We start from the raw sequence: 21,989 nt of genomic DNA on the forward strand, positions 1-21,989 counted from the left end.
GCTCTTTGCTATCCTAGTTTTATTTTCATATTGGTTTATTACTTATCTAATATATTCCTGACTCTATCTGCTAATATTTTGTTGTAGATTTGTGTCTCTCTTTTTCAAAATTAGGCAAATAGTCTAAATTTAATTAAGATAAATTCATTCTAAGCCTTCTTTATTTAAAAGGAGATTTAATGAAAATTCTTTCTTTGTTTATTTTGGTAGGAAGTGGTTGGTTTATTTTGTGATGAGAATTTTTTTTCCTTAAAATTTTTTCAACACGTTTTATTGGCCTGGAATTCACATACTATACAAATCAATAGTTCAATCACACCAAAAAGAGTTTTAAAAACCAATAGGAGGGAATAGTATTGGAGCTTAAATTGTGACCACCTGGTTTGCAGAAGGCTATGGAGGACAGTGAACACTCATTTCCATGTAAATAGCCCTGTTCTCAGACAGAGAACATTGAGATTGATTATGGCAGATGTAGTTAGGTTAAAGTACACTATCTGACATTTGATCTCCCTTTGGACTAATTATAAAGTTGTTTCCGTTAAAAAGAAAAGTAACGTTGTATGAGTCCCTAATAAAATGTAAAAAAAGAAAAGAGGAGAAAAAACTGATTAGGGCAAAGACTGTACAGATGTGCTTTATACAATTGATGTATGTATATGTATGAACTGTGATAAGAATTGTATGAGCCCCTAATAAATTGTTAAAATTAAAAAAAAAAGTAAAGGGGAAATACAAATGGATTGGGCCCTGGTGAATCCTCTCTGACCATGGACCAGGCCTGTAAACAGCCTTACTCCCATGCAGAAGGCACTGGAAGGTGGATAGTTGCAGATGAAGTTAGGTTAAAATTTAGCATCCTATCATTTTATCCTCCTATGATCCATTTAAATTTGTTCTAGTTTTTAAATATTTTCTGCTTTTTATTAGGTTTAAATATGTTTTGTTCTGTTATTCTTGTTAATTATGTTTGCTTATTTGCTTTTTAAATGTTTTTCTGTACATGAAATCCAGAATATACAAACCTGTAAATTCTCTTTGTAACAATAATTTTATTCAATTGTGATATTAAAGATAATTTTGTTACATACACTAAGCTATTTCTTTTTTCTTAGTTATCCAGGCATTTAAAGATACAATGTTATCATCTAAGTACAATTTTATTATGCCACATAGATTTTGTATTTTCAGAATCTTCTTAGTAATTTTCTTTTCATTTGACCTTTGATTCTGGGCAAGTGTGTAGCATCCTTAAGATAATTATATGAATTATATCCTATTTTTATGTCTAAATATATGTGCACATGATTGGACAATGTTATTGCGAGACCAATGAACCGTCGTAAGTGTTCAGCTACTAATGGAAATGTTGTGGCGCAATTCATCGGTAAAGATAACAGTGCTGAAGGCCCTGGGCGCAGGGCTCTTTTGGCAGATGGGGTCCCTATGAGCCAGAATAGACTCAATGGTGTCTAGTAACAGCGGCAACAGTAAGATTATAACACATGGCCCACTTTTTGTAAAAAAATTAAGTACAAACAAGTGAGATTCATGTTATCATTATAAATAATAAATGTTCACTTTTCATTTTTTATTAAGTACTTTGATTGAGGGCTTTCGCATCTCTTTTATCACAGTCCATCCATTCATCTAGTGTGTCAGGCACATTTGCACATATGCCGCCATCATTTTCAAAGCATTCTCTTCCCACTTGAGACCCTGATATCAGCTCCCAATTTCTTCCCCCTCCCTCCCCTGTATGTCCTCCCTCATGAACCCTTGATAAGTTATAGATTACTATTTTCATATCTTACATCGTCCTCTATTGCCCCTCAACCACTTTTCCTGAGAGGGCATTCTAGGTTGATACTTGTGAGTGATTCCCATTTCTCCCCCTCCCTCCCCTAATCCTCCTGGTATCTCTACTTTTCATACCTTAAATAAAGATTGATGCTCACATCTAATTTTCTTTAGATGTCTTTATTGGTATGTTTTTGATAACCATTTTAAGAAAATGGTTGAGATAGTTAATGCTTATTGGGTCAACCTGGCCAATAAACACATGTGGGGTTAATTGAAGGGCATAGTGATAAATGACTTTCGAGTTCTCAGATCTCTAGCTTGTGATGGCTGGAAAGGCTCACTTCCTGCAAGACATCCCTGAGGAGAAGCCACATGGACCTACCCTGATGCAGCCCTGGGTGCTGGAGCAGCTGCGTTGAGACCCCTCCCAGCACTGAGCTGCTTACCCATTCACTGATTTGACTTTCCTCCTGCATCATTGTGTGTGTTTTTTAAAATGGAGGAGGACTTTGTAGATTGGTGTTGGATATATGGGCTAATGTTGGACTTGTGGCCTTGGGCAACGTGGGTTGAGATGTTTTCTTGATGTGCACTTACTCTTTATATAAAACTCTCTCTTATACATGAGTTTCTGTGGATTTGTTTCTCTTATATACCCAGACTAACACAATGGTGTACCTTAGATCCTGTGTGTGCCATGTAACATTCAGAGGTGCTTAAATTGATTTAATAACTGTGTATATCCACATGCATAAGTCTATATATCAATGAAAACAAATGCTCAATAGCAAGATACAACAAAATGGATAAATCTCACAAGTAAAAGAGGTCAGTTGCAAAATTCTAGACACTGAATCCATGTAAAAGATACAAAATCATAAAATGAATACACAAGAGGTCTTCAGTAAGCTCATGTAAAAATTCCACTTTCCCAGAGCCTTTTGGGTGCTCCCTGTCGCAGGTTACAAGCCAGCAGAATCTTTCTTTTCACAACTTTATTGGCATAGATTTCATATATCCTATCATTCACTAGGTCAATCATAACAAAAAGCATTGTGCAATCCTCACCCCAGTTTAAAAACATTTTCTTCATTTACACGTTATTATCCTGCCCCTCCACCTTGCCTGCCGTATCTCCAAAGAACTGAATCAGTGGTTTTCATAGGTTGAAAAAAAAAACTTAAAAAATGAAAGAAAAACTAACATCAGCAAAGTAAAAACAGAGTAAAACCTCAATTGGAAAGAAAGTAGTACCGATTAAAAACTAGAACAAATTGAAATGGATGATAAGGGAGATCAAATGATAGGGAGCTACATTTTAACCTAAGTACATCTACAAATATCGACTTTCCAATGTACTCTGCATGATAGCAAGACATTTCACATCCCTGGTCCATGATCAGGGGGATTCCCCAGGGGGTTAATTCACCTGCTTCCCCTCCTCCCCCTGGAAATACTACCTATAAGCATCTTCAAATTCTATGCTCAAGTCTGTCTTTAAAAGAAGAAAATATTTGATACATTGCTTCTATATTAGCTCTTCTTATCTGTCCCTTTTACTTTTCATATGACGTTTTATGTCATTTAAATTAATATTCATATTTTGTCTTACAATATCTTTTATAATAGTTTTTCTCTGCATTGCTTTACACTATTTCTTAATTGTCCAGGGCATTAGCTCAGGAACCTGTACTAACTATATCATTTAATTAATTCAATCATCTTTTTGTTGTTGAAAAGATTTTATTTTAGCTTCAGAATATGTGAAAAAAAAACTGGGATAATTTAACTTAGAGAAGAAAACTTATTTTATTCATCAATTTTCAATCAAAGTTTATGCATGGATGCTCTTGAACTTGCTAAGGATCAAACTACACTAAGATATTAAACTCAAGATAGATTGTGCTTTCCTTAATCGGGTGGGATGGTAAAAACATATATTCTAAAATTTAGAACTTAAAATTCAAAGAACAAAGACAAAACCAAAAACCTTCACATGTGTGCATGTTATAGTTTACAGTAATGCCTTTCTTATCAAGAGATGTATTAAATTATTTTCAAAACCTCAAGGCATTCCTCTTCATAGATCTCTATAGGGACAAGTTTGGTAACTTAAATTTCTTCTCCTTATATGAAATGGAGTCAACTGAATATGCCAACACTGTGACTCTCCAAGGAACAGCATCGTCACAGGGTTAGGATGGCTTAGTAATATTTGGATATAATTGCCAGAGACCAACATCATATCCTGCAACAAAAAGAACCCTCACACATAACATTAAACCTTACTACATTTCTAAAAATTTTAGAATTTTAACCCTTTGGTTCCAAATTTACTCCCTTATCTATCTATCCTCTTACATAATTGCGACCTTAATTGATAGATAAAATTACTGTAATTTTTTTTACCAATAGCAACACCTAATTTTACTTCTGTAAGTTTTGCAAGTAGGTGGCCAGTAAAGTTGGCCATGCATGTATACTAAATTTGCTATCTTTCCACTGTTACTTAATTTAATTGATTTTTATACCTTGTCCACTTTTAGAAACATGTAAAGTTTTACTTCTGATTATACTTAATCGCAATTTTTGTTTGAATAGTTTTTCCATGGACATTGTGATTATTGACTTCTTATAAAATAATTCATTTGGATTTAAATATTAATGACATTTTAGTATCTTAAATGTATTTAATTTGTCATAATTTTTTTATTTTTCTGGTCTTTTTCCACCTAATATTTAATTTGATCTATTTTAGAAAATGTAATATCTTTCATTCGTATGTGTTTTATAAAATGGAATTCTTTATGGTTCAAAATTGTCCAATGACTCTTTTTATTATTCAACTCTTTGTATTATTTGCTAAATTTCAGCTCTTTTTATTATTTGCTAAATAATCTAAATTTTAGGTGTATTTGTTTCAATCCTCAAATAGTTATAGGGTTTTGCTTTCTGGGAGACATTTTCTTTAATTTATGAGTTAATCAATTATTTTGTAGACAATGCATTCAATATATACATTTTGCTGTTTTATTTGATTTAAAAGATTACCTATGTAGATACTTGAAGTGAGATTGCAAATTTTCTTACTCAGGCAACACGTTTAATAAAGATGGATATTTTGCTTAGCATGCTTTTCAACCACATGTCCTTATTTCTATTTTCTACACTGGGATATTACAGGCTAATAATGGTATGGAAAATGTCAATTGCAGAAGAAAGGTTTCTCAAACAGAATCATGAAAATCACTTACCATGAGAAACCACAGTAAGGGATTCTGGAATGAATGATGCATAAATGTTAAATGAAGATTGTACACACTGCATGGTCAACATATAAAATATATGGGGTTGTTTCAGCAACAATGCACCTACACTTAAAAATAGCCACTCTCTATTCTGTTAAATTTGATGGATATTTCTTATTCTGTGTTAGTCTGGGTACACTAGAGAAACATAACCATAGACACTCATATGTATATAAGAAGGAGACTTATATACAAGAGCAATTGAACATTGAAAAAATGTCCCAGCCCAGTCCACATCAAGTCTATAAGTCCAATATTAGTCCATATGTCTGATACTAATCTATAAAGTCCTCTTCAGACTCATAAAATATATGCAATGATGACAAATGCAGGAGAATCATAGGCCAAGGGGGTTGAAGTCTTGTGGCTCTATTGGTGTTGTAAGCATCTCAGCACCGGCAGGGGTCTATACGTGGCTTCTCTGGCTCCAGAGGTCTGGTTGCACCGGGGAAGGTCCAAGTGGCTTCTCCAGCTCCCAGGGCATAGTGCCATGTGTCTTGTCACTAGAGTGCCTCTCAGGGAGTGAGCAGAGAGAGAGTGTGTGTCTCCCGCCTCCCGGAGGAAATCCAGGAGATCCCAGAATTCTTAGAAGGCCATGCCCACACAGAGGCCTCATTGGCTATGACCTGATTGGCAGACTGGGCTCCACCCCTTCACTCTTAATCCTCTCAAGTCCCAAATTGACACCAGATTATGTAACTATCACACATTACAAACCACATATTTTACGCTTGAAGTATTTGGATGAAGGTCACCAATTGAAAATTGTTATCAAGAATATATTCCCCCTGCTTTTCCTCCTTATTCTCATCAGTGTCTTCATTGCGTGATCACAGGAGAGAGAGCTGCCGCTTCCATACACTTCAGATTCTTATTCAAGGCATGAAGAAAAGGAGTGGTCTGTGCCAGTCTCAGCACTTGGGACTTTGTGCTTGTCTTCATAGATATAAAGCATTATGCTGGTCATTAAACTCTACGTTCAAATCCACCAGCCACTCTGTGGGAGAAAGATGAGACTCTGCTAATATAAAGATTTGCTTCCTCAAACCGAATATAGTTTGGGCCATTATGGGTAGAAAGATACTGGAGGGCAGTGGGTTCTGTTTTGTTTTGTTCCATGGATCTAAAATGCTTGAAGCCAATCTAAATGACATAAGTGCATTCAAGGGAATTTTCATCATTTTCTTCTTCAGATGGCTGCCTCTTTAACCAGAAAGCAAACTATAATCCTCATGTCCTGAAGCAAGTTTCTGCTTAAGACTCAATAGCCAAAAGGAGGAGGGCTTTCAGGAAACTAGGAATGCAGAGAATGTCCCGCTGTCAGTACCTTTTTACTGATACTACCGTAGATCATCTTGTGTCCCCCAAACACTCTTAAAAAAGCTTATCTATTTGATCCTATTATACATATATTTACATACATTTATTTACTTTTGTATTTCCCCAATTGGAAACTCTACGTACTTTCAATATCCTTCACCAGCACCATAATTCAACTGCATTGATTCTTCTTCTGTCTTCCTTATTCAATGTCCAATTTCCGCAGGCATAGGAGCCAATTGAAAATACCATGGCTTGGGTCAGGTGTATCTTAGTTGAATGCACTTGGTTTTCATAAATCTATTTCTATGCTGTTTAGTCCCTGAGTTGGCTATTGAGAAATACATTTATCATGAGTAAAGAATTCAGCTCACAAGATAATCAGTATATATGAAAATGTAATTTGTTTTTGCTTATTATTGTTTCTCCTGAAGCTTTTTAGAAGGCGTTGTGCTTGTTTAATGAAATTGAGAAATATTTATCTAATTGTTCAAAGATTATGACATATCAAGGCAAAGTGCACATAAATTTGTTGTCATAATTGTATTAAAGTAATGCTCCTAGTGTAAATATTATTGAAGAAATGAACACAAGGGAAATACAGCAAAAATGACAGATTGAACATCCTGAAACTCTTATCCAAACTGCACTTGACATCACAGCATATATTTTGCAATAAGTTCAATGTATCTCTCTCCACATATACAAGGAAGGCATACCCTGATTTTAATATTAAAATATCTTGTTATTTGAGTAATATGATATGGAATAATTTTGTGATTAAGTTAGCGGTGCCTGATACTCCAAATAGTATGACTGAACTAAAGATATTTCAAAAACTGAAACCACTTCCCTTCTTTAAAGAAAAAGGCCTTTTATGTTGCACTGGCCGGAAAGACAGAGACGGGCCTGCGGACAGGCTCCAGTCAAGGCAGGGATGGAAGAGGCAGCATCTGGAGCTTATTCTCACACACAGATCACCCACTCAGTCACTTGATCTGTTTTTACATTTTTATCATTTGTAGCCCAGTCTGCTCTGTGCTACTTTTGTCTAGATAATTCTTTATAGTATCTCTCCCAACAGTCCTCCAATTCTATATTGAAGATTCGGGAGGACAGAGAATATGCAGTAGATATGGTGCTTCATTAATGGCTTAGGGCCATCTCACATGGGATACTCACTCACAAGGCCCAAAAGATAGATGATGACACGTCAAATGAGAAGGGTCAACATTTGACAACGATTTGGGAGAGGAAAACACGTACAATAATTTATTTTATAGATTATTACCACCTCTCGACAGCACATCATTTAATTCAGAAAATGTCAGGGTGAGAAGACTCTGGGCCTGTCTCTTCCAGCCTATTCCACTAATAGAACCCTTCACGTAGAAGGTCACACAATTTAGCTTTGATTATTTCTCAGAACCGCAGATTCATTCCTTCCAAAATGAGCCCAGCCTTTAGAGTGATCACCTTTAGATTTACAGTGACTGCAGTGTTTGTTCTGCCAATTCTACTCTTAATCAACGGAGAACAGCTTCATGTCACCCACCTTCTATATGGCGCCAAAGATTTTTGAAGGAAGATGCAACTTCAGTGAAGTTTCTCGCTTTGTTAATTTTTCATTGTCTTATTATTTATTTGATTTAGAAATGCTCACTACCCTATAAACTTTAAAACCAAACCAAACTCACCACCTTCCAGTCTAGTCCAACTCATGGCGCGCCTACAGTGCAGGGTAGAACTGCCCCTGTGCGTTCTCAAGACTGCCACTCATCCCGAGAGGGGATTCTTAATGGTTTAGTGGCTTCGCACAATGTCAGCACTTCAAAACCACCGACTGTTCTGAAGGAGGAAAAAAAGATTTACAGAACCTCAAAGCTCAATAGCTTGATGGCAGTATGTTGCTGTTGTTTGTTTCTTTTTCTTTCACAGTTGCTTATTGTTTTGAACTGATAACCCTGTAGTTGGCAGCCTAATGCATAACCCAGTGCTCCCTTCTATTAACTTTACAGGGATATAATTTATCTCATTAGATCATCTTAGAATATCACATAAGGAAATCAACACATTATTCTATCTAAGATACCAACAATGCATAATCGTTTCCTGTCATACATACCGGGTGCTGGTTAAGCATTGCACTGCTAGCAAGCAAATTAGTGGTTCAACCCCATCCAGTGGATCTGGGAGAGAAAGACCTCGCATATCTGTTCAGCAAAGATGACAGCCCATAAATCCTTATGAGGGCACTGATGGCTCAGGAGGTTGATATACACAGAAAATTCACTCACCAGCATCTCACACCAGCAAGCAGTGCTTCCTTTCTAGTATGGCTTTGCAATCACTTCCCCTTTAGACCGACAGGGAGTGCGTGGCGAACAAGCACTGCTGCTGTTCTAGGTGTCTTCACCGTAACTCTGACTCATGGCCACCACATGGACCAAAACAGAAATGCCCGTGGAGCGCCCAGGCGTCCTTTCTCACGGAAGCACACGGTCCCCTCTTTCTCCTGGCAAAGCCACTGGGTGGCTCAAACTGCAGCCTTTGCCCTTGAGGATTTTATTTTCCTCGTGTGCAAGAAGAATCATACTGAAGGGAGATGAGTTGGGGCCTTTGGTCGATCCAACAGTTTCACTACTGTACATAAGGTTATGATTTGCCATTTTTTATAATGTAGATAATAAAGCCCTTCTTCCGAGTCTGTCTTAGTGTGAAGTCTCTGCTGAAACTTCTCTACCCTGACGGCATACATTTCAACATTGAAATAACACACAAGAGAACACAGGAGGGTAAACTGACACATAAACAGACCCACTATAAGTCTGTTGAGACTTGCTGTATGTTTCAGGATTTAACCAATATTGATGAGTGATGATTTGTATGTGCAAAGTATATATATGTATTTTATTAGTGCTGGGATAGATCTTTCAAGTAGATTAAATTTGTGCCTGTATTTTTCAAACATTACATTTCTTTAATGCCCTTTTATCGATTTGCAATATGAGTATATAAAAATCAGAATGTTAACACATCCTGAATAATTGAACACTTTTTATTAGGCAGTGGCCCTCTTTATTTCTCTGTATATTATGGTAGTTTTACTTTTCTATTAATATTTCATTGGTATATATTTCAATTCTATTTCTTTAGCTACTTCTATATGTGTGTATTTAAAATACGTTACTTCAAGGTAATATGTTGTTGAATTTCAGGTTTATATACTGTTTGAATTTATTTGCCTTTAATTGGTTTAAGATTTACAGCATTATCTGTAATTGATATATTGTTTAAATGTATTATTGTAATATTGCTTTCAATTTTGTTGTAGATTTTTTCTCATTGCTTTCCATTTCAGTATTATTTGCTATTATTGCATTTCCACATCAATTAACTTATTAATTAGATACATGTTTTGACATTTTTAAAGTATAATATATATTTAGTACATTATCATTCTCTAAGTAATGTAAATAATTTTAAAAACTAGATTCCATTTAATACCATGAATTTTGCATGACTGCTATATTTTAATTTGTTCTGCATTTTAAACAGCATGAAGCTATATGGTCATTTTCTTTTAGCCAGTGCCCATTTAGATTAAACATATATTTGCACTTTATGTTGCTCTTCATCTCGCTTTATATCTCCATTTTCTTTCATCTGTGATCACTGTGTCAATTTTATGTTTGCGTATTTTTAAGTGTTTTGTTTTTGTTGGAATTCAACTTCTTCTTGCGTTCTGATATCATGCTCTGACTTCAATTATTTTTTCAATGATTTGTCAAACCCCAGACTTCCGTAAGGAGCCCTGGTGATCCAAGGGCTGCTCATCAAAGTATCTGGAGTTTGAGCCCCCCAGCCCCTTCCTGGAGAGAGGAAGCAGTCTTTTTCCTTAAAGACTGGGAACTGTGGAGCCGTTCCACTGTGTCTTGGAGGGTTACTATCAACTCGACTGCAGTGGGTTTCAACGTGCACGTGTGGTGGTCACTTTAAAGAGCATTTGTCACGATTTTCTTAGTGAGTTCAATGTTTTCTCACAGTACTTCCTGTGTCAGCATTTTCTATGGCACCCGCCAATCCCCTCGAGGGGCTTCTTTCCCATTGCCCCGCCCCGATCCTGTCCAAACATGCTGTGCTTCTCCAGGGCTGGTCTCTCCTGACCATATGTCCAGAGTATGTAAGGTGCAGTCTCAAGATGCTTGCCTCTAAGAAGCACTCTGACTACTGATTCGTTTGCTCTTTTAGCAGCTTGTGGTACTTTCCATAATCTTCCCCATCGCCGTAATTCACATGCATCGATTATTTTCCTCCTTTCTTGTCTTTTTAATGACTTTCCACTTTCTTCAAAAAAGATATTCTTCATGTCCTCCCACAGCTCATCAGGGCTTCTGTAGTTAGTGTTCAATGCATCACATCTGTTCTTGAGATAGTCTTCAAATTCAGGTGGGCTAGATTCAGGGTCATATTTTGGCTCTCATGGATTTGTTTTCATTTTTTCAGCTTCATCGGAACTTAAAAATGAACAAGTGATTGGGCTATGCAACGGTCAGCCACTGGTCTAGTTCTAACTTCTGACAATGCATCCTCTGTGTGTCTTCACACTGACATACTGTTTGACTTGTGTGGATTTCATTTGCTGAAGTTCATGTGCCCTTTGTGTTGTTGGAAATAGGTATCTGCTCTGAATAAGTCGTTGGTCTTGTGACACTCTATCATACAATCTCCACCTTTGTTTTTATTACCAAGTTTGCATTTTTGAACTATTGATCATTCTTAGTCTCCAGCTTTTACATTCCACTAGCCAATAATTATCCATGCATCTTGACTGCATGTTTTATCAATTTCTGATCAAAGGCCTTGGTAGAATTCTTCTATTTTTCTATGACTAGATTTGTGCTTGGGGCATGCATTTCAATAATAGTTGTATTAATTGGATTATCTTGAAGGCAAGATAGACCCATCACAGATAGTGTTGTACTTCAGGATCGATTTTGAAATGTCTTTTTTCACAATGAAGGCAAAGCCATTTATCTAGATTGTGTATTCCCAACATAATAAACCATGAAATTTTCTAATTCAAAATGGCAAATACCAGTCCATTTCAGTACACTAATCCCTGTGCTGTCAATCTTGATGAATTCCATTTCATTGTTGGCTTTTAATATTTCTAGATTGTTAATTCGCACTTTCACATTCTGATCCTTAGCAGCTGTTTGCAACTGATTCTCTTTACCTTGAGTCATGCCCTGTTGCTACATGAAGGACCGGAAGGCTCCATTCCCACATGTGTGACCCTGTGATAGTCACCATGATTGATGACTCCACTCTGAGAAAGCGTTTCCTCCACAGTCACATTTCGAGTACCCTCCTACCCATGGGCCCATTCCCCTGCACCATCACAGACAACTGTTCTACTTCCATTCACTAGACTTTCTAGCAGTGAACCATGTTTTGAAGCTGTGCATAAGGTTTTCAGAGGTTACTTCTTCTGATATGGACAGTTTCTTCCTTCTTTGTTGTCTGTTCTTACTCTGGAAGCTCTTCTGAAACCTTTCTACTTTCAGTGATCCTACTGACATTGAAAGTACTAGTGAAAAAGCGTCTGCCATCACAGCAGTACAAGAGCTAACTGACAGGGCTTCTAAGAGGTCATAAATACCCCTCTTAAAATACTCATTGTCACGAACACACATTATTATTTGTTGAGTCATATAGATATTTCCATAATTCAGAGTCATTTTTCCAGCAAACCCGCATTTTAGAAAGCTGAAGGCAGCCGTGCTGGGGTCAACATGGGAGTAAAGATAAGTTGATTTTCTTTTTAATAATGAATAAAGCATAGGAAACAGCATGAGGCAATTATACCCTTACCAAGAGCATTGTTTTGTTGGAATCCAATAAAATGGAAGACATAATTGAGGTAGTTATATAATTGTCTATTTGAAAATATTATGAGTGAAGGACTGGAGTCTAGTCTGTCAATTGGATGAAAGCCAACGTGGGCATGGCCTTCCCCTGAGATCTTGGACATCTGGGACTTCCTCCTTGGAGGTGGAAGACACTTCTATCTCTCTGCCACTCCCTGGAAGACATTGCAGAAAACAAGCCACATGGATGCAACCAGACCTCAGAAGCCTGAGAGGCCACAGAGAGACCCTTGCCAGTGCTAAGATGCTTACAATGCCATTGGACCCAAGACTTTCTACCCACTGGCCTGTGATCATCCTGCATTTAGCTTCATTGCATGTGTTTCTTGAGTCTGAAGAGGACTTTATAGATTGGTATTGGACCTATGGGCTAATATCAGACTTATGGCCTTGGACTGGACTGGGTTGAGATATTTTCTCAATATTTAATTGCTTTGGTATATATATCTATATCTTATATATAGATATATGTGTGTCCATGGATTTGTTTCTCTAGTCTACCCAGACTAACACAATAATGTAGGTCCCTGGATGATGTCTACTGGGAAGGTTGATGGGTCGAATCTGCTGAACTGCCTGCAGAAGTAAAGCCCAGTAGTCTGCTCTGAAATGACCATGCCAAGACGAGCTCGTGGAGCAGATCTGCTCTACAACACCGTGAGCTTTCCATGAGCCCAAATTGATGAGCTAGCAATGGCTTTTTACTTTCTTTACACAGGTAAAGGAAGAGTCAGTTCCACTTCTCCTCCAATGTGGTTAGATCATGGTAAGCCACAAAAGAGAAAGGAGTGAGGGTTTTTGTTCTGCGTTTTTAGTATAAGTTATGCATAAAAGTAAGTGTGAATAGCAATGGGAATTTTGGTGCAATAGCATGTAGCTAGAAAACTATGTATGGATTAGACTGAGCTCCCTATCAGACAATGTGGGGAAGTTAAAGCTGGTTCCTCCAGCCATACATAAGTTTAATAGAACCATATCTTTACCAGCTAGATATACATGAAATAAAAATGTTATGACAAATGGGAACTCTTTTAGAGAAAGTAAATCTGTGGTCAGGGAAAGACTTTCAGGATCAGTGTGGAAAATTCAAGGCGTGTTCTATGGACTGTGGACCCCGGGAAGGCTGCCTTCAACTGTCTAAAATGTGGGTTTTCTAGAAGGTGGAAACATGAATTCTTCAAAAATCCTTTCATCAAGTTTTATGTGAAATTATGATATATGTACCTAGTCAATCCCATAAAAATGCTTGCAGAACTCTATTAACATATCTCAGTATCATTAATTAATAGTTGGTTCAAGACCGAATAGCCTTCTAACCCTAGTATCTGATGTGATGCTAATTAACCCCGAAGGCTACTAAATATAGTATTCACTGTTATTTTCATTAATTGAAGAACTAGAAAATTTCAGTAATGACCTCTTAATATCCTTAGCCCCTAATATCTTCTTTAAGTGGAAATTCTTCCAATTTATCTATGTGTTATAGTCTCAGATATTTATCTATATTGAATTTTATTCCTTTGTCTTTTGCAAGAAAAACAAACTAGATGCATTAGAATGTAGTTTCATCTTTCTACTTTGTTTGCTCTCTGTTAGGTAAATTTGAAAGATTGAACTTTATTACTGCACTTTACCTACCAGTAATTAGTTTTAAAATCAATAGTCAGTCCTGCAAAATTTCTGCGTACCGTATCATGAGTCAGTAAGCTTATTACATATACTCCTCAATTAGTGAGTCAGTATATTTGTTATACTCACCCCACTCTCCTGGTTTGAAAGTCAAGTCACATCCAAAGTTCAACATTATGCAAAAAATGGAAGATGACTACATCAGATCACAAAATGGAGGCTGATTATGTTGTTATATAATAGCTAAATTACATCACTATATGATTGCCAAACCACTAAAGCCACGGTCCAGCCAAATTGAACTTGTTGACTCAAATTAATCAAATTGGCATAACCTTAATTATTACAGTGAGTGTTACTCTCGCCTCACAACTAAGTTCATTACTGTCAAACACATATCATTAAAGCACAAAATAGTCAAATCACTCCCATGGAGCTGATTCCAACTCACAATGATCCTGTAGTGCAGGGTAGAACTTCCTTTGTGGGTTTGTGAGACTAACTTTTTTACGTGAATACAAGGTCTCCTCTTTTGCCTGTGAAGTGGCTGATGATTTTAAACTGCTGACCTTGGTGCTAGCAGTCCAACGCATACCCACTACTCCACCACTGGATTGCAAATGAAAATGTTGGTGGTTCAAACCCACCCATCACTCTGGCAATCTGTTCCCCTAAAGATCAAACCCTATCTTTAGGGTTTCTACCTTAGAAAGTCACTATGAGTTAGAGCCAACTTGATTGCATACATCACAACATACTCATCATTTTTTAATTTTCATTATTGTTGTCAATGTTAAATGTTGAATAATGAGGCAGTAAATCATTAATCTTAAAAGAAGGACAGCTGGGATGCTCCTTAGAGGCAAGAATGGTGAGACTTTGTCTTACATATTTGGGATATGCTATCAAGAAGGTCAGTCCCTTGGGAAAGACACAAAGCTTGGTAAAGGAGGGGAAGAAAAAAGAGGAATACCGTCAAGGATATGAACTAACGCTGTCAGTTGACAGTGAGCTCAGACTTGGGAACGATTGTAAGGCGTGTGCAGGACTGGGCAGTGTTTGGTTCTGTTGGGTAGATGGTTGGTAGGGGTCATAAAGGATTTGAAGATGTCGAACAACAACATAAGCTGAGGTATATGTCATTATTAAGTATCTTACAAGGTAGCATTCCCCAATGATTCCTTCCACATTTGAATTCATAAAAATTATTTTTTGAAAACCTATTTCAATTTTTGTAATCATGTGGAATAAGAGTGCTCAAATTTACCTACTGCTGGTATGTGACTAGATGGGCATATGTGAGACTGATTGAGGCATTCCTTTGCTACAGACTAGATCATGGACATACAATGGTATGTCTTTTTTTCATGGCAGAAAATTAGTCACATACCCTTTACTTTTTAAAAATAATTGTATTGGCACTTCTCCATATATGATGAGTCAATAATTCAACCATACCAAGAATCAACAATCTTTATCAAAATCAACAATCTTTACCACAATCAATTTTAAAACATTTGCTTTTCCTCCATACTCATTGTCATTCCTGCAATTTTTTTCCATCTTGGCAACAAAATACACAACAAAACATTCACCAGTTCAACAACTTCTATGTGTATGATCCAGTGCCATTGATCATACTCTTCATGTTGTACAACCATTATTGCTACCCCTCTCCAAATGTCACCCCACCATTAAAGGAACTCAATACCCCCTTCAGCAAAAACTCTTCCTCATCCACTCATGGTTACCGTAGCTTCACTTCAAGCATTACTACCAATGAATTCTAAAGTTTTGTATTAGAACTAAGCCCTGTCAATTATGTAAATAACTTCACTGTGTTTAAATGTGAATAACTTCACTATGATTTAATAAGTTATCTGGTATTCCCGCTCACTCTACTCTTGGTCTCTGTTCACATTCCTACAGTTTCCCTTTCTATTTATATGGAAATTTGCATTCTATTTATATGGAAATTTGTTATAGCAGAAATATGAAATTAATACAGACTCTTGTACTGTTTCATTTCTACCTTACAGGGTAGGACAGAAACCTCTGTGGGTCTCTGAAGCTGGAAATCTTTATGGAATCAGAAAGCCTCATCTTTCTTCCAAAGAACAACTGATGGATTGGAACTGTTAACCTTTTGGATAGTAGTCCATCTCCTAACCCACTAACCCCTAGGGCTCCTTATGAGGCACAATTTGTTTAATGACAGTGAGCTTGGTTTTTGGAGATTGTACCTTTAAGTGGTGTACTGCTATGACATACCCCGAAATTAAATAAATACAAATAGAAATGTCTTGGAAATTTGGTAGTTCTTAGTGGCTAAATGAAATTGGCAAATCATGACATACAATATCCAGATTTGCTTAAAAACATATTCCTTGAATAAAAACAATTACACAGCTATACATTCACTTCATATAATGCAAGCAACATTTGCGCAGCCAAAAACTCACTAACCCCATCTCTATCTTATAGTTTACAAAGGACAAAATAAACCGAAAAAGCATATGAGGAGGAAATACTTAAAACAATTACAGACCTCATTTCTGCAACTGACCCTATGGTCATATCTGATATTGAATTTAACCACAGGGCCTAAGAGACAATCAAAGAGGATTCCAGACAAATCTTAGTATTCCAAAATACTAAGAGACAACCCAAGAGCCTTTCAGATAAATCTTCTTTTCCTGCATTATTTAATATCAATCTGATGTTTCCTTAGTATCCAGGGTCAATCATTCAGTCCCTCACAGTCACTCTTTGCTTTGCCTGTTGATACAGAGACAAGCAGACCCCTGGTACAAATTGTGTTTTTTTTTTTTTTGGTTTGGGGTTTATTTTTTTAAAACATTTATTAAGGGCTTATGTAAAAAGCACATCTGTACATTCATTGCCCTCATCATTTTCAAAGCATTTGCTCTCCACTTAAGCCCTTTGCATGAGGTCCTCTTTTTCACCCACCCTCAGTGCAAATTGTGTTAAGCCAGGTCTCTATAGAAGTAAAATCAGTGAAGCGTGTGTGTGTGTGTGTGTGTGTGTGTGTGTGTGTGTGTGTGTGTGTGTAAGAAAGGGAGAGAGAGACCACATGCATGTGGGCTATAGAAATGCCTCACAAATCTCATGGAAGCGGCAGTCATAAAATCAATGTATTACATTGGACAAATCTACCACACAACACTTCTTTAAACTACTCAGGAAAAAAGATGTCTGAGCAGATACACACTTGATCCATTCATTGTCTCATATACATATGAAAGCTGGACAGTGAATCAGGAAGAACTGGAAATGGATGGGCACAGTTGAAATATGGTTTGGGCCGAGAGTATCAGAAGTTCAATGGACTTCCAGTAAAGCAAACACATTTATTTTAGGAGAAATACAGTGAGAATGTTCCTTTGAAACAAAGATGTTGTGATTCCATCTCCTCTACTTAAGTCGTGTTATGATGAGGGGTCATTCCTGAACAAGGATGTCATTCTTGATAAAGGAGCGTGTCCGTGAAGAAGAGGAAGATCGTCAGTGAGGTGACTGGACACGGCAGCTGCAGTAGTGGGCTGGACTATAGCAGTATAATTAAGATGGAGTAGGGACAGGCACTGTCTAATCCTTTTATGCAAAGTCACCAAGTCAGAACCAACTTGGCAGCACCCAACAGCAACCTGTCATGAACGCATTTCCTGCATATTTAGTTGAGGCAACAATCCTTTTCTGGTTCCTCCAGATCAAATGTTTAGGAAACTCAGTTGAACAAGGGGCTGTTTCAAAGGATTTTGCTTGTAAATCCTTGTAGACCCGCTCAGTCAATTCATCAGAATCCAGAAATAGAGATAGGAATGTCCAGATAAGATCTATGGAAGAGGTTAGGAAAATCCTCATACCATACACCAGATACACATTTCTAGAGAATGTCATGTCAGAAGAAATAAAGAATATTTGCATAAATGTTCTTTATAGTTTTTCCAATTATAAATGTCATCTCGTTGATAATTGATATTGGATACCATATGGATTTTCACCATCAGAAGATTCGTGGGTTTTCTAACACAGCCATGCAGAGCAGACATTATTGACTGAATATGTTTCATCTTTGTGTTACTAAGTCCACTGTCCATTCACTGTCAGCGAGTCAAAGAGACCTCTTGGTGGGCTTTTGAAGTCTCAGAAACTGTTTAAAGTGTAGAAAACCTAGTCTTTGTCCGGTGGAGCTGCCGGTGGTTTCAAACTACCAACCATGGATCTCAGCCCGTGGGCAACCATCACACCAGGGGCTCTGTCTTAAATGTTAATATATGGCAGCATGCAGAAACTCAGTCAGAAAAACGTAGGTGGCCTGGGTCGACATTTTAAATCGTGCTTTGCCATTTTTACCTCTATTAATATCCACCTAGTTCGGTGCTTCTGGTGTCCTATCCCTTAATCACACAGATGCCTGTCTCCCTGCCTCTGCACATCGTGGCTGCTGCCATGGAAACCTCCTCTCTGGGTCTGGAGACAGCAATGTACATTACACGAATCACGGAATGAGTGGATGCCAACATAGTTCATCTTTGGTAATTAAAAAAGAGAGTTTAGAGGAACCACCCCAAAATACCTCTTCTTTCCACTTCAATATTTCAATATTTCTTGAAATTAAAATATGTATTTCAACAATTATTGCATTTTTGAAACACATACTTATGGGCACATTCTTCTCTTCAGGCAAGCTGTTAAATGTTTAATTTCCAATAATGACCGCTAGAATAACCCAATGCCTTTACTAATGGCAATAAGGATCACAACGCACTTTAAAACCGTATATGTAAGAGGTAAGCTATTCAAATTGAAACCCTTTCTCTAATTATTTTTAAAAAGTAATTCTCTAATGGCGCTCCTATCTTTTCATCAACAATAGACTTTTCTTACTTTCCATCACGTTTTATCATTTCACTATGGACAAGTATTGCATCCTGCCAGTTTTATTTCCAGCTGTTTATTGCAACTTATAAATGTGCAACTTTAAGTGAACAATTATAAATATTTGTCCTTTAAGATTCCTATATAGTGTTCCTTCTTCATGAAGCATTCTCTTACTCTACTTTGTTACAATGATTTTCCTTACTTTTAATTTAGAGGATGTATTAACTTTGTTTCTATCTATTGCTGCAGAAAGCACCTCAAATTGTATACGTTTAATACATATTTATTATCTCAGAGTAGCTGGGGTTCACACATAGGAATCCGGGCAGAGGTCAACGGGGCTCTGTACTTTAATGTCCTTCACAAGCCTGTCATCAATGTATCAGTCAGAAACTGACTCACTTCTAGTTCAACTGAGGCAAAATTCTCTTCCAATAAGTCCTTGTCTCATGGAGATCTTCAGAATGGCAGCTGCTTCATCAAGGAAGCAATTTCTGGAAGCAAGGCAAAGACAGTGAAAGAGAGCTGGCGAAACAGATCACACTGGCAAGACGGATGCCAGCTTTCTTTGTAACCTGCAATACAGAAAAGAACGTATGCCAATTAAGTGGCATTCAGGCTCAACAATCCTGAAGAACTCTTGATCTGTGGTTGTTGTCTACCCTCAAGTCAATTCCAACTCAGAGTGACCCTCTTGAATGGAGTGAAATTTCTCCACAGTTTTCTAGGCAGTAATCTCCTTTTTGACACTACTGTGTACTTTGCCACAATGCCTATATGTATTTTTCAGTGAACAGTTTTTAGGTATAGCAGCTTTTAAATCGTAGAGTGCCAACAATTAAAGGTAATTTTTATTAAAGCATAAAAGGGGAGTGAAATAATATCAGAGAAGAATTCAAGGATTAAATTTTAGTCAATTTAATGATAACACAGCATAGGTGGTTACCAATTATTACCAAATTATGCAAACATGTGCAACAAAACTGCAGACCTTCTAGAAAAATGGGTAAGGTGGACAACACTCAGAACCTTCAAATTGTTAGGAACCAAATTCCAATAAAATTTTAGTTATAGGAATATTTAAAAATAAAGTGTTTTTAAACATTTAAATTATAGGAATTAAATGCAAAATAATAATATAGGTTTGCATATACTACATGGTTAAGAACTACATAAAGGACTTAAAAATATGACAATGTAAATCTTGAAAAAGATGCAAATTATGTGTGTGGAGGTGAGTATCAGGAGGACTGCAGCTGACCTGTTTATTGAGCAGCAGGGGAAGAAGAGGTATCTGAAATTGATGAAAGCTGCATCACCAAATATGAATGATGTGCACCATTGTGCTCTTGCGGAATATCAGAGTTAAATCATCTTTGACAGCTTTAAGCCCCTGGGCAAGTTCTTCTTGTTTAGAGATATTGTCTTTTGAGGCACTTGATTATAAAGGATATTTATTTTATAAAAATGAAAGTTACTCCAATGCATAGTCCATAATTCAATGCATTACCTCAATTAATTCTTGCAACATTGCTGGTTAATCATTTGCAGCTTCTCTTCTACTCTTGAAGGCTTGCTTGACAGATGAAGGTTTTGAAAAAGGAACCGATACTTCAAATCAGACCAGCAAATACTAATACTCAAAGGTAGAAAGAGCTATTTCTGAGAATTTGACAATTTCTCTGGAAGATACACTGAAATGGGACTCTCTCCAAGACGGAGGTGGTTGCTGGCAGTTTTGCTCTTTGGTCTCAAACCAACAGGTCAATTATCTTCTCGTTTTTTTTCAGTCTTCGTGGCTTTGCAGTATTTAAACAACTGTTAGAGCCAAAGTTTTTGAAGTTTACATTTTTCACTGTGTTGTCTCTGATGGCTGTAATAGAAGCTTCTTTGTTTCTGCTACCTGGGAGATATCTTAGGATTTCCCATTAAAAACTAAACAAAACCCAACACTTTATTAGTTCAATCGTCTCAGTATTTTAACCCTTCTTTTCCACATGCACTTGCTGGCTTTTTAAACTAGCATTTTCAAGCATGTTTGGGACAGTGAGTGAATGTGTTTGGGTATGTTTGTCTTTTCCATATTGTTGTTTCTGTTCCATCGTTGTTGTTTGCTGTGCTTTCTGTTTCAGTAGAGAAAAGTTTACTTGTCATGATCCTATCGGACAGAGTAGAATTGCCCCATTTATTTATTTTGATGTAATTTGGCAAAGCTTCCTCTTTCTCCATCTTGAAAAGAGTAACTAAAACTTAGCCAGTGTACAATGAAAGGAACACTGACTCCTTTGTGTAAACAAGGGGGCAGGAACCCACATTGCCTTCCAGAGGGACATTCAGAAGGGAAGTCAAAGAATCTCTTCCTTGTGGAGTTGTGAGCAGTGAGTGAAAAGGTGGGACGTGAGACGAAGAGACAAACCTGTATCTGTTCAGAAGATTTGGAGAGGATGGGATCGTTGGGAACACTGAGAATGTCAGGAATTGCTACATGTCCACCCCAGTGAACTTTCTGCTTGGGGACCGTGTCACTGACAAGGCTGGTTAAATTAGGCTGACAGCCACTGCGGACACTGATTTTGAAGGTGAATTCCTCCTTAAGGCGAACACCACATAATCTCGGAGTATCAACTATCCCTCCACCCTTCATCGAGGATGAGTAGTGCGACTTGTGAGATAAACCAAGGAGACAACAAATAATAGGATTCTTGTGGCAGATTCTGAAACAATCATAAAAACCCAAGGTATTATTAGGCGAAATTGGTCAATGGACACTGGAGAGACTTCTCAAGCCCTGGAGTTTGCTTTTGGCTTCATACTAGCGAGTAAATTAAGCAATCAGAGCAGTCCCAGGGGAAGGAAAGCGTGCTCCGTGACGCCGAGGAAGGCCCTCAGCCACATGCTTGCACCCAGTGTTGCAGAAATGCACCATACCGGAGAACAACTGTGAGGTTGGAGCAGGACCAGTTGTTGAATGTAGTGTTGCTATGAGCCAGAACAAACGTAATGGCACCTAAATCAACAACAACAGGAGCAACAACAGCATGATGACTTACATCATTGTTAATATTTCATACTGGCAGAAGATGGGAGATTA

The 21,989-nt window shown here is 37.3% G+C and overlaps 1 pseudogene; it reads right to left on the reverse strand.

The window, feature by feature from the left end:
* LOC142430996 (etoposide-induced protein 2.4 homolog) overlaps positions 1-21,542 on the reverse strand; it is a 78,914-nt pseudogene extending 57,372 nt beyond the window's left edge.
* Between the last annotated feature and the right edge of the window lie 447 nt (positions 21,543-21,989).

Source organism: Tenrec ecaudatus, chromosome 17, assembly GCF_050624435.1.
Source record: "Tenrec ecaudatus isolate mTenEca1 chromosome 17, mTenEca1.hap1, whole genome shotgun sequence".
Lineage (NCBI taxonomy): Eukaryota > Metazoa > Chordata > Mammalia > Afrosoricida > Tenrecidae > Tenrec > Tenrec ecaudatus.